General features: G+C 39.9%; 1 pseudogene; it reads right to left on the reverse strand.

Moving 5' to 3' along the window:
* Positions 1–13831, reverse strand: part of LOC110580641 — a 38636-nt pseudogene extending 24805 nt beyond the window's left edge.
* Between the last annotated feature and the right edge of the window lie 546 nt (positions 13832–14377).

The raw sequence follows: 14377 nt of genomic DNA on the forward strand, positions 1-14377 counted from the left end.
CTGCCTTCGGATCAGCATAGAAAGAGTGTTGGTAGATGGTGATATCACTTCTGTATTCACAATTTTTGCCCCTGAGAACCAGTAAATTGTTTCTAATTTTCTTAATATTTTTATATGACTGGTGGCACCTGCTCTTTATCCTGAATCTTAGTCATGGGCTTAGTAGTATTTATATATGCCAACCTACAAGACAGTCAGCAACACCAAGACACAGTGCCCTAATCAGAATTTTCATGAAGGTTAGCTAATGCCACATACTGAGAACAGTGGGCCAAGATATAAGCATTACAGTTATTTTTTTTTTCTGTTAATGAAGTTAAGAAGCATTCATTAAATGTCTACTGTGTTTCATATCTGTTCTTATTGCTGGAAATCTAGCAGATGGAAAGCCAGATAAGCATTCTTACTCTACAGATTTATATCTTAATATTAAGAAGACAGTAAATAAGTAAAGATATAGATGAACAAAATATTTAATATTGTGTTCAGGAATGAAACAAACAAAAAAGGTGAGATAAAAAGAGGAGGGGCAAGATGAGACGGGATGGTCAGGGAAGACCTCTTTGAGAACTACATTTGTGCAGAGCCTTGAGGAGAAGGAGCATGTGGGTGAAGAAGTAGGAAGCATTACAGGTGTAGGAGTGGGGTTGATAAGTTCTTTTATTGTGTACATGATAACATTCAAAAGAAAAACTCAGGCGTTATTTGATTTATGAGTCTGAATTTCCAAAGAGTATTAGTGCAGGAAATATCAATGTGAGAGGTATCAGAATAAAGGTAGCATAAGTCTGAGGATTAGATGAGATCACTTCAAAGAAGGATATAAATAGAGGAGAATAAAGATCTCAGAGCCAAGTCCCAGAAGGGTTCATAGTTCAGATACCTGGAAGAAAAGTTGGAACCTGGTAAAGAGACTGAAGAGAAGATGGAAAGAAACCCTGAAGAATGTGGTGCCACAGAGGCCAAGTAAGGAAAGAGCAGGGGTAAGGAGCAGGCCTAAGTCACCTATGAGGTATGATGCCAGGCAGGGGACCAAGACGGATACTAGGAAACATCCATTTAATTAGACAAAATGGAGGTCATTGGCAAATATACCGAGAGCAGTTTAGTGGAGTGTTAGGGTTTAAAGCCAGAGAGCAGTCAACTAAAATAAGAGGTGGAAAGAAAAAAGTGAAAAGAGGAAACAGAGACAATATACTTTTGCCTTGAAGAGGAGTGAAAAGAAAAAAAAGGAGGGGGGTAGTCATTCTCTGGGGACAGAAGAAATTAAGGTTGCAATTTTGCTGGTGAGAATTGGAATTAAAAGGTTTGTTTAATAAGAAATTTAGTCTCTTACCTCAGGACTTCACCCACCAAGGATCTTTCCAAGCAGTTCATCAAGCAGGATTATCTAGTATGACACAGTCCTGACATAACGACAACCACCACAGCCTGAGAAATCTTGTAAAGAATCTTTTAGGCTTTCTGGTTCACAACAGATGCTCAGTATTCTTTTACACCAGACACAGGAGGGTCCAGATAGTGGATTTAGTTATGGTAGCATGCACAACCAGAACAACCTCTCAGGAGAAATAAAATCACAAATCCATTTTATGCCTTAGGGTTATCCAAAGCACATGTACAGCTGGAGTCTGGTGGGACTTCTGTACTTTTCTATGGCACAAAATGTAGGCTAGTTGGTAAACAGCAGAGCACTTTCTCCATCTTTCTCCAATTCTCTGATGATGTCAGTGATGAAATGCAGGGTATTATAGATCTCCATTGATTGTCTTCCACCATAAAAATAAAATTGAAACAATGCTTATTATGTATTGAGTATCTACTGTGTGCTAAGTTCTACAGTGTGCTCCTTCCATACCTGACCTCACTGGTATTACAAGAACTTTGCAAGTTAGAGCATATTATACCCACTTTGCAAATGTTGTAAATGAAGTTCAGAAAGGCTGAGTGCCTTCCCCAAAAGTACAGTGAGTAAGTGGTAGACCCAGAATTTGAAAACTGGATGATCTGTTTTACTGTGCCTTGCTTTGCAGCACTTCACTGGCAGAATAATCTTTAAAACATCGATTATCCCATTTCTCCTTGATCAGTAATCTACAGGGACTTTCTGTTGATTCTCCTATACCAACAGCATGCTCTCTAATCAATAGTGTGACCATAAGGGCTCCATTTATTTCTGCAGAGTCTCTCATCCCACAAATTCAGCAGCTCCTTGCATGGCTAGTCCCTCATCAGGAGCCCCAGTTCACCTCGTATTTTCTAAAAGTATTGTTTTCATGTCTTGATATTCGACTTTAAACTTGCCAAGTATATTCACTCTTGTCTTCCTAAATTCTATTCTGGGCCTAATGATTTTCTTTTAAAAAAATTAATTTATCATATATATGAAGAAAAGTAACTGAATTATATTCTTACTGTAGATAATTTTCAAAAAGTAGGTATGCTCTTCTACCATAACCAAAGTCAAGCAATAGATTATTACCAAAAATCCCAAGTGGCCTTGTCATAGCACCTCCCAAATTTCACTTCCTTCCGTTCTCCCACAGGGAACAGGTAGGCAGCTTTTGACAATGATCTCTGCCTTCTAGTATTCAGACCCTTATGTAATCCTCTCCTGAGTGTGGGCTTAACTTCGTTATCTTTAACTCCAACCTGACAAACAGAATACGGCAAAAGTGATGGAGTGTCACTTCCATGATCACGTTACAAAGGACTGATTTCTGTATCGCTAGCACTCTCTCTTGTCTTCTTGTCTTGCTCACTTTGATGAAGCAAGTTGCTGTAGTAGACAGGCCCAGATGGCAAGGGTTGAGATTAGCCAGTGTGGAACTGTGGCCTTCAGTCCAACAGCCCATGATGAAATGAATTTTACCAACAACCACATGACTAAGCTTGGAAAGGTGATCCTTCCTCAGTTGAGCCTTGAGATGACTATAGTCCCAGGCAGCACCTTGATTGCAGCTTGTGAGTGACCTTGCAGCAGAGGACCAGACTAAACCATGCCTAGATTCCTGGCCTCTAGAAACTCTGAGATGATAGATGTTGTTTTGGGAAGTTTATGTGTAGTAATAGATAATTAATACAGAAACTTAAATCTGACTTCTAGCACCATAGATTACTATTGCCTGTTTGTATCTTTACATAAATTGAATGATACAGGATGATTTGTTTTATGTTGGCTTCTTCAACATTATGATTTATAATTTGTTCAAGTTGTTGGTTTCAGTACTAATTTATTCATATGTGTTGCAGTTTGGTATGCCATTTGATGAATGTACCTCAGTTGTATTATCCGTTCTGCTGATGAGAACTTGAGGTGTCATTTATGACACTCAGCATGTACATAAGCACTTCAGGGCATATATCTAAGAAATTAGTGGTCCCTGTGGTGTTCATTTTGTGGTAGATAATATCCAATAATTTTTCAATATAAATATCCCAATTTATACTCTCACCAGCAATGTATAAGCTTCCACTGCTCCATAGTCTCACCATTATGTAGAAATGCCAGACTTTAAAATTTTAGTCATTTTGGTGAGCTTGTAGTTTTAATTGCAGGTTTAATTTGCTTTTCTTTGACAATTAGTGATAAATAGGAGGTTTATTCACGTCTATTATTTATTTGGATATCCTTTTGTCTTGCATATTTTTCTAATGGGTTGTATGTCTTTTTTCCTTTGACTTGATGATCACTTTATTTATTTATTTTTTTGAGATTTTATTTATTTGAGAGAGAGTACAAGCAGGGGGGAAGGGCAGAAGGAGACGGAAAGAAAGAATCTCAAGCAGACTCCAAGCTGGGCTTGATCTCATGACCCTGAGATCATGACCTGAGCCGAAAAGAGTCAGACGCTTAACTGACTGAGCCACCCAGGGGCCCCTGTGACTGCTTTATATATTCTGAGGTTGAGTTTATGTGTGTTTGTGTATGTGTTCATATATACATAAATAATAATGCATATATATAGACACATGTGTACATATACATACATATATAGACACATGTGTACATATAATAGAAGTCTTTGGTTTGCCTTTTCATTCTTTCATGGTGTCTTTGGATGAACAGAAGATCTTAATTTTAAGTAGTTAAAGTTTTCAATTTTTTAAATTTTATTTATTTTAGAGAGAGAGTACATGAGCAGGAAGAGGGGCAGAGAGAGAGGGAGAAGGGAAGCAGACTCCCCACTGAGCATAGAGCCCAATGCGGAGCTTGATCTCAAGACCTTGAAATCATGACCTAAGCCAAAACCAAGAGTCCACAGTTAACAGACTGAGCCACTCAGATGCCCCTCAACATTTTATTTGTACGTAGTGCTTTTGTGTCTTATTTCCAAACCTGGAGGACATGAAAATAGTATCTTTAATATTTTCTAAACTTTATTGTTTTGTCATTCACATTTAGATCTACAAACCATGTAAAAATTACTTTTGTGAAAGGTGGGATGTAGGATTCAAGTTTAAGGTTTTTTAATGGATATATCATTGACCTAGCACCATGCATTGGAAAGACTATAGAATTCCCAATAGTTGCCATGAATCACCTCCCCATCCCCACCTCAGTCTGTCTCTGAGCTCTCTAGCTTGTTGCTTCTATCCATTCCTTTATGCCGGCACCCATACCATGCTTAGGTACTCTAACTTTATAATAAGTTTCGATATATGATAGGGCAACTTCTCTCATTTTGTTCTTCTTCAAAATTGCCTTGCCCGTACATGGCTTTTTTGCATTTCCACCTAGATGTTAGAATAAGCTTGCCTTTTTAACAAATAGATCCTTTGGGATTTTGTTTGGAATTACATTGATTCTATAGATTTGGAGATAAATGAAATTTTAAAAATAACGAGTCTTCCATGATCTTTATATGTCCCACCATTGATTAGGCCTTTTTAAAATCTCTCAATAGGGGTGCCTGGGTGGCTCAGTCAGTTGAGCGTCTGCCTTTGGTTCAGGCCCTAGTCTCAGGGTCCTGGGATCGAGCCCCTCATCGGGCTCCCTGCTCGGTGGGCCCTCTGCTTCTCCCTCTCTCTCTCCCCGCCTGTGTTCTCCCTCTCAAATAAATAAATAAAACCTTAAAAAAAAGAAAGAAAATCTCTCAGTAATATTCTAGTTTTCCATGTATAGTTCTTGTATATGTTTGTTAATTTATTCCTAGATGTGTTTTAAATAATCTTCTTTGAGCATAAATATATATACAAAAAAGTGCACACCTCATAAATCTGTGTATGCCAATGAATTTTTCAAACTAAGCACATCCACATTGCCAGCACCCAAATTCAAATACCAGATCATGACAGGACTCCCAGAGTCTTCCTCACCCTGCCATTCTGCTCTGTCACCTCCCGTCCCTCCCAATCAAGGATAACAACTACCCTGCTTTAGCACTATAAAAAAATTGAATCATAAACTATGTAATTTTTAGTATCTAGTATATTTTTTCAATATGCTTGTGAGATTAGTCCATATTTTTGTATGTAGCTGTAGATCATTTATTTTCATTGCCATACAGTATTCCCTTCTATGAATCACCATAATTATTGACACAAGTGTTGATGGACATTTGAGCATTGTCTAGTTGTTTTTTTTTTTAAGATTTTATTTATTTATTTGACAGAGACACAGCAAGAGAGGGAACACAAGCAGGCTTCCCGTGGAGCAGGGAGCCTGATGCGGGGCTCAATCCCAGGACCCTGGGATCATGACCTGAGCTGAAGGCAAACGCTTAACAACTGAGCCACTCAGGCGCTGAGCATTGTCTAGTTTTTTGACTATTATGAAAACAATTTTTATTTTACATATCTTTTCATTCATTTATGTACACATTCTTCTTGTGTATATACATAGAAAAGATGTTCATATACATAGAAAAAGATTTCTGTAAAGGCATTCAGCATTAGCAGATACTACCAAACATTTTCATGTTGTACTAATTTCTATTTGCACTAGCATCACAGAGCATTCCGTGTACTCTACAGCCTCATGGATCATTGGTATTGTTGGCTTATCTTTCATTTGGCAGATGCGCATTGGTAACACATTGTGATTTTAATGCATCATATAATTGAGCATCTTTTCATATGTTTATTGGCTATCTGATATCCTTTTGTTATTTTATTATGAAAATGATGTCATTTAGTATATATCTGTTTTTAATATTTCTTTTTTCACACAAATTTTTTTGAGATCTTGTGTGTTAGTAAGTGTATTCTTGAGTAGATGCTTAAATAGATACATATATAACTTTTGGATTTGATTGAAATCCATTTGAAAGACATTTAGGTTGCTTTCATTTTTTCAGCGTTTCTAAGACCATCCCTAGTTTTGGGCAGCACATAATCTGTACCTTATCCTCCAGCACCAAGGGCCAATCTCATGCATGTAAGCCAGTCTCCAGGTCATTCTGTCTTGACATATGAGACATAGTAAAGAATTTAGAGCAGTTCAAGAATATGTGGCATGGACTTCCATTCCCTTCCCTAGGAATTCACTTTCAGAGCTTTTTGGTTTGCTAGTTCATGGTGAACTTCTTCACTCTGCTAAGATCATTTATTGGAATAAAAACCCATTTATATAATTCAAACATACTGTCCCAAATTATACAGACTCCCAAAGGGAAAAGCACATCGAGGAGTGATTCCCTTTATTTTCGTGTGACGTTTGGGTAGTTTCAAGGGCTAGCAGAGAGCACGCTGGGTCTTTGTCTGATTCTTGGCAGCATAATTTTTGCAATCTTGGGGAAGCTGACCTCTCACCTTTTAGGTGGTAGTTCAATCAGAGATAGAGCCCCACTGCCAAATGCAAGACTATCCATAAAACTTATCTGAGTTGTAATAGGGCACCTGGGTGGCTCAGTTGGTTAAGCGACTGCCTTCGGCTCAGGTCATGATCCTGGAGTCCTGGGATCGAGTTCCGCATCGGGCTCCCTGCTCAGCAGGGGGTCTCCTTCTCCCTCTGCCCTCTTCCTTCTCGTGCTCTCTGTCTCTCATTCTCTCTCTCTCAAATAAATAAATAAAATCTTAAAAAAAAACTTATCTGAGTTGTAATAGATTTTATTAAAGATGAGGGAGGACATCTTTATTTCCTAGGATTTCTTTGCTTTGTTACAGCTTGAAGGGAACCGTGAGCATTTCACTCCACTGAAACCCAGCCCCTTTCTACCTTGCTGGCTCTGCTTTCCTCTGCCTATTCTATTCTTTCGTTTACTCTCTACCTTGCTTTTAGGAACAATTAAAATTTCTCTAACAAAGCAATGTAGCACCATCTTTTATTGTGTAGGTATCACATCCTTGTATTCACCCCCTCTGCTCCAGTAGGCATGTCAATGAATTTTTACAATGCACATTTGCCTCTCTATCCAGAGGATTGGATGTTTAATAAATCTTCATCTTTTTATGTTATCCTAGTATCTATTCTAAGAAAGAAGGCTGTGTGTGGAAGACTCTAAATTCAAATATTGCCCAGATACCTTTGCTTTGGAAACTCTGTAGCAAGACGTATCACAGAAAGAAAGAGCCATGCAGCTTGGATTGAATTACACCACTCGGGTTTTGGTGAAGTTCCCAGCCAGGCAGTTGTAAAGTTCATGAATTTTTTCTGGCCAGTGAAATGCAGGTGGCCACTAGTAGAAGAATGTGGTGTCTAAAGAGAGCACACAAAAGCACGTGAGGGACAGTGGTTTAACTGAACACTTCTAACACATTTTGCTATGAAATTACATGATCAAAAATAGTCTGTTGTTTTGCTCATACAGAAAGGTACCTGATTTCCTGGAAATAAGTCCGTTGTGAAAGTAGCTCTTCGTTGCTGTCAGTTGAAATCTGAACTCTGTTCACAGGAAATACCATTTCAAAGGGCCTTAACTGACTTAAGAGATTGTTTTCCTGGGTAAAAAACCTTTATATTAGATCATTTTCAAACCTAATTAGAGATCACCTTAAACTTCTACAATGTTATCTGTCAATTATATTTTACTAAAGCTGGAAAAAAAAAAGTAGTGACTGGAAGTGTGTGCAGTTTGGAGGGAGCAAGGGGGAAAACGTTATGTGTAAGAGTCTGGCACCTCTTGTTTTTTTTTTTTTTTTTTAAAGATTTTATTTATTTATTTGAGAGAGCGAGAATGAGAGAGAGTACATGAGAGGGGGGAGGGTCAGAGGGAGAAGCAGGCTCCTTGCCGAGCAGGGAGCCCGATGCGGGACTCGATCCCGGGACTCCAGGATCATGACCTGAGCCGAAGGCAGTGGCTTAACCAACTGAGCCACCCAGGCGCCCTGGCACCTCTTGTTTTTTAAGCAAGTGTATGGCACTTAGCATTTTAAATCTTTTACAAAGAGGCTAGTAATTTTTAAAAGCCTATTTTTAGGGCTGATGGCATGGCCAGGAATCATCATTTTTGGCAGGCTCCAATTCATTTTCACCCAGTCATCACAGTGAGTTTTGTAAAAGAGATACGTCATGTCACTTTCCATAAAAGCTTGCGGTTGTCATACTGGGGCCGCAAGATCCTACAGTCTGCCTGCTGCTGGCTCCTCTTCCCATCATATATTCTCTCAGCTTTAGTGCATGGACTTTCATTTAGGTCCCGAACACACCCACCTCTTGTGCAATCAGGAATTTTGCCCATAAACCCTCCTTCCCCCTCATTTCTTCCCTAATGGCGCTCTTATTAAAAATGCATCTTCCCGCGCGCCTGGGTGGCTCAGCTGGTTAAGCGACTGCCTTCGGCTCAGGTCATGATCCTGGAGTCCCTGGATCGAGTCCCGCATCGGGCTCCCTGCTCGGCGGGGAGTCTGCTTCTCCCTCTGACCCTCCCCACTCTTATGTGCTCTCTCTCATTCTTTCTCTCTCAAATAAATAAATAAAAATCTTTAAAAAAAAATGCATCTTCCCTCTCATTTCGTCAGGGTAAGATGGCTGGCTGACTAATCTAAATCGGGTGTCCTTTCTATACTTACTCGAGGCACCCAGTATTATTCCTTTACAGTGCTTCTCAGACATTCGAAAATTACATTTGTTTGTATAACTTGTTTTAATGTCTGATTTCTGAACAGGGACCACGGCTATTATTCCAACCACAGAATCCTCAGTGCCTTCCCAGTGCCTTCCAGTGCCTTCCACAGGGCCCAGCACGTGGTCAGTGGTCAGTACATATGCACTGAGTGACTAAATGCAGTCCTGTTTAAAAGTGCCGGCTTTGGTTGTCAGTCAGGACTGCACAATGACTTTTGCTCTCTGCATTGTAACCTTGTAAAAAAATATATATGAAAAATCCACGGTCAGTATCAAAACATGAATTGATGAAGGTGAGCTCTTGTCAGCATTGTGTTTGTTGCTGTCATCATCATGATCACTATCACTTGTGTTAGGCTGCTTTGATTGTTCTGTGACTCAAAAAAAACCCACTCTGTCCAAGAGACAAATGTATTATACAAAACCCAGGAATTTTAGGGATTTTGCTTAGATTTCTTTTGTATTATTACTGAGAGTTTGGGATTTATATTTTGAGCTCAGTTATTTACTTAACATTATTCTGAATAAAAAATAACAGGACAAAATACTGAAAACATTTAATGAAGTAGGGCACACTTCCTCACCCACTGATAAAGCTACAACAAACAAAGACCTAAAGAAGTACCACAGGAATCAGTGGGTTGGAGCATGTGACTTTTATTTTCTCCACAGAGAGGGTCTAATCTTCTAAACCCATCTTTTGAGTTTTTCAGAAAAATTATTTTAATTTTTGCTTTGGATTTTCTATAAGCTCATTTTCAAATACATTATGTAATCTTGTAGTTTACCATTTCCTGCAGATATTTTAAAGTTTTTCTTTGATTTATTTATTTTTTAAGATTTTTTAGCAGGCCTGAGCTGAAACCAAGAGTCAGACGCTTAACTGACTGAGCCACCCAGGCACCCCTGTCTTTTATTTCTTTAAGCATAGAGAATTGAAGTTTTTTAATGTGCTTTTTTTTAAAAAAAAAAAAAAAAGATTTTATTCATTTTATTTGAGAGAGAGAGAGAGAGAGTGAGCACAAGTGGGGGGAGGGGCAGAGGGAGAGGGAAAAGTAGGCTTTCCACTGAGCAGGGAGCCCACATGAAGCTCTATCCCAGGACCCCGGGACCATGACCTGAGCCAAAAGCAGGCACTTAACTGACTGAGCCACCCAGATGCTCCTCATATGCTTTTGATAATTCTATGTCTAAAGACTTGGAAGGTCTCTACTTTCTTTTGTTTTTGCTCCTTCCTATTCATGGTGCATCTTTATATTGTGCACTTAGTTATGTTAAGTGTGAGCTGCTTTCGTTTTTTCTGTATCAATATTTTATGGGATTCTTTAAGTCTCAATGAGGATTTTGCCAGGTTCTTCCAAGAACATATTGGTTCTCTTGTCCAGTCCTACTTTAAAATAAGTTATTTCCTTATCATTTTTTTTCTGTGAATGTATGTTTTTATTTCTCTTGGGTAAATAGCTATGAATTGAATTATTGGGTGATAGGGTAAGTGTATGTTTAGTTTAAAAGAAACTGTCATACCTTTTCCAAGTAGAGGTAGCATGTTATGCTTCCACCAACAATATATGACAGTTCTACTTGCTCCACGACTTCACCAACATTTGGTAGTCTTTAGCCATTGGTAGTTTTAGCCATTCTGATGGGTATGTATTGTTAGCTCATGGTAGTTTAACTTACATAAATATATGAATATTTTTTCATGTTCTTATTGGCCTTTCATATATCTTCTTTTGCGGAGCATCAGGAATTTTGCCCATGTTTTTTAATTAAAAAAAATTAATTGGGGGCGCCTGGGTGGCTCAGTCGTTAAGTGTCTGCCTTCGGCTCAGGTCATGATCCCAGGGTCCTGGGATCGAGCCCTGCATCGGGCTCCCTGCTCCGCGGGAAGCCTGCTTCTCCCTCTCCCATTCCCCCTGCTTGTATTCCCTCTTTCGCTGTGTCTCTCTCTGTCAAATAAATAAATAAAATCTTAAAAAAAAAAATTAATTGCCCATAACTTTATTTTTTAGAGCAATTTTAGGTCCACAGCAAAGTTGAGGGGAAAGCACATGTAGTTTGCACCCAAGGACAAAAATTTCTTTCTTCACCAATCTTTGGTGAGGGTCTCTCTGAGCTCTCTTCTCTTCTCAACCAGGCCTTGACCTTGGTCCTTGTCCTTGGCTTGCCTAGCCAAACTTTTTCTTTTTTTGTTTTTAAGTAGGCTCCATGTGGGGCATTAACCCACAACTCTGAGATCAAGACTTGAATTGAGGTCAGAGTTGGACGTTCAACCACCTGAGCCACCCAGGTGCCCCTAGCCCAACTTCAATAATAATCTTGCTAGGGGTGCCTGGGTGGCTCAGTCGTTAAGCGTCTGCCTTTGGCTCAGGTCATGTTCCAGGGTTCTGGGATCGAGCCCCACATTGGGCTCCCTGCTCAGCAAGAAGCCTGCTTCTCCCTCTCCCACTCACCCTACTTGTGTTCCCTCTCTCACTGTGTCTCTCTCTGTCAAACAAATAAATAAAATCTTAAAAAAAAATAATCTTGCAAAGTTAGTTTATTGAGATTCCCCCACCGTTGCTATATGTTAAGATTCCTTATCACCTGCTCTTAAAGGCATGGATTAAATGCTTGTGTTCTCCCAAGAAAGAATTGGGTATCAAGAAGGGAGGTGCTGCTTTAAAAAATACCTAAAAATATGGTAGCAGCTTTGGAACTGGTAATGGATAGAGGCTGGAAGAGTTTTGAAGTATCTTCTAGAAAATGCCAATATTGCCATGAAGAGAACTGGAAAGGTGATTCTGGTGAGAACTCAGACAGAGGTGAGGAACATGCTTTTGGAAACTGGAGGAAGGATGATCTTTTTCATAAAGTGACAATCTCACTGAATTATGTTCACATTTTAGTACTTTGTAGAATGTAGATCAAGTTGGATATTTAACTGAAGAGATTTCTAAGAAAATATTGAAGGATCATCTTGGTTCCTTCTGACTGCCTATAGTAAAATGTGAGAAGAGAAAAAGTGGTTGAAGACCACTTGTTAAGCAAAAAGGAACCAGAACTTAAAGATTTGGAAAATTCTCAGGCTTCTCATATTACAAAAAATAAGAAAGTGTTCTCAGAAGAGAACAGAAAGGGTGTGGTGGCAGATGGGCCACTTCATAAGGAGGTCAGTGTGGGTATGAACCACAAATGTAATCAGCCATCTCAACAAAAGGCAAGATCAGAGATGGGATTATGCCAGCAGAAACCCTGCTAACTGGAACTAAAGGAGAGAAAACAGGATGAAATGAACAAAGACTCTCAGACTTCTTAGACCCAACAGACAACCATAGCGCTCTTCTGCGGCTAATGTGTGCTATTCTTTCAGACAAGGGGAGAAGGACCCTGAATTTGATTCAGAGATTATCAGGGTTGCCACTCCCACCCCAGGCCCAGAGTGCATGGACCTTGGGGGAAGGGGGGAGCAGGGCTGCCTCCACCTCGATTTCAAAGGGTAGGAGCAATATCCAGTGGAGGATCTGTAGAGGCATGACCCTCACTGTGTATAACCACAGGCACATGACCCCTGCCAGGCAGAGACACAGCCACACAATCCCCACCATGCAGAGTTATAGAAGCAGGGCCACTGCCCCAGTTTATCCAAAAGGCAGAGCATCAAGAAAAAGAGGATTATTCTTGAGCCTTACAATGTCATAGAGTTTCCCTTGCTAGGTTTTAGACTTGCTTAGGACCCTCACACCTTTTTTTTTTTTTTTTTCCTATTTTTCCCTTTTGAAACAGAATGTCTATCTTTACCCTGTCCCACCATTGTATTTTGGAAGCATATAATTTGTTTGGTTCCACAGGTTCACAGCTGGTGAGGAATTTTGCCTCAGGATGGATCTTCACCTCAACTTTCACTCATATCTGATTTAGATGATATTTAGGCAAGACTTTGGACTTTAGAATTTATGCTAGAATGCATTAAGACCTTTGAGACTATAGGAATGGAATGAATGCTTTTTGTACATGAGAAGGACATGAGTTTGGGGGAGCCAAGGGTAGAATGCGATGGACTGAATGTGTCTCCCCAAAATTCATATGTCGAAGCCTAAATCTCCAATGTGATGGCATTTGGGGGTGGGGCTTTTTGGAGGTAATTAGATCATGAGAGTGGAACCTTCATGAATAGAATTAATGCCCTAATAAAAACTAGATGAAACAGAATCTCTCTCTGTTTTCGGCCATGGGCAGATACAATGAAAAAACAGCTATCTACAAACTAGGAGTCAAGCTCTTACCAGACACAGGAGCTGCTGACAACGCGATCTTGTACTTCCCAGCCTTCACAACTGTGAGAAAGAAATTTCTGTTGTTTAAGCATCATTTGTGGTATTTTCGTTATAGCAGCTTGAAGTGGCTAAGACACTTAATATCTAAGTCCTTGCTCTCTTTAACAAGAATCCTATTAAGCCAGTTTAGGAAGAATCTTCCGACCCTCATTACTTAGTACCTTTACATTCATAGAACCTGTCACTCTATTTGTCAACTATATATTCCCAGCTGGCTTTGCTATATTTGGAATTGAGCTCAGTATTTCTCTGTTGCAACAGCCTTGACACCTATTGCAATAGTTTGATTAAAGCCCTCCTTATCATTTTAGTAAGTGTCAGAGTAATGTTTCTTTTATATTCTGGTGCTGCAACTCAGATAAAATCAACTTCATCATTATACTTCCAGAACTCTCACCTGATACTCCAAGTACACATCTGTTAGACCTTTGTCCCCATTCCTGACTGATTGATCAGGGATCCATTGGTGAGTCTGACTCCTGATCCAGTGCTCCAGATGATAGTCCATTATAGTGCAGTAAGGATAGATTTTGATTCTTAAGAGTCTGAGTGTATTCTCCATGGGAGAAAAGAGTGGTGTGTGCCCCCCCAGAGGAGGGAGCCCTGAGTGAAGAGGGAGTAGTGAGAGAGAAGGAGGAGAGAGAAAAAGCATGGGGGGAATAAAGAGTGAAAACACACAGAGGGAACTGCACAAAGAAACTATTGCTCTAAACCATTGATGGAAGAAAAGGAGAGGGCTACAATACCACCAGTTTTCTATAAACAGTGGAGCACAGATTCTGAGGTATCAGAGCTTCTAGACATAGTCAGGTTCATGCCTGGGGAACTGAGAGGTGTCCCGGGGAGGGAGCAGACCTGAGCCCCAACAGTGGGTAGCCTGAGGATCTTGAGGGTCACACGGGGAGAAGCAGTTCCTCTCCTTGGAGTGCATTTTTGGAGAGGTGATACGGCCTCTCTGCGGGCAAAAGACCCTATGGGCGCCATTGCTCTGCTCACCCAGCTGTATAGGAACAAAGATGCTCGCTGAGGGCTGCAAATCCTGGTGGAGCCGGCT

This window comes from Neomonachus schauinslandi, chromosome 4 (assembly GCF_002201575.2).
Source record: "Neomonachus schauinslandi chromosome 4, ASM220157v2, whole genome shotgun sequence".
Lineage (NCBI taxonomy): Eukaryota > Metazoa > Chordata > Mammalia > Carnivora > Phocidae > Neomonachus > Neomonachus schauinslandi.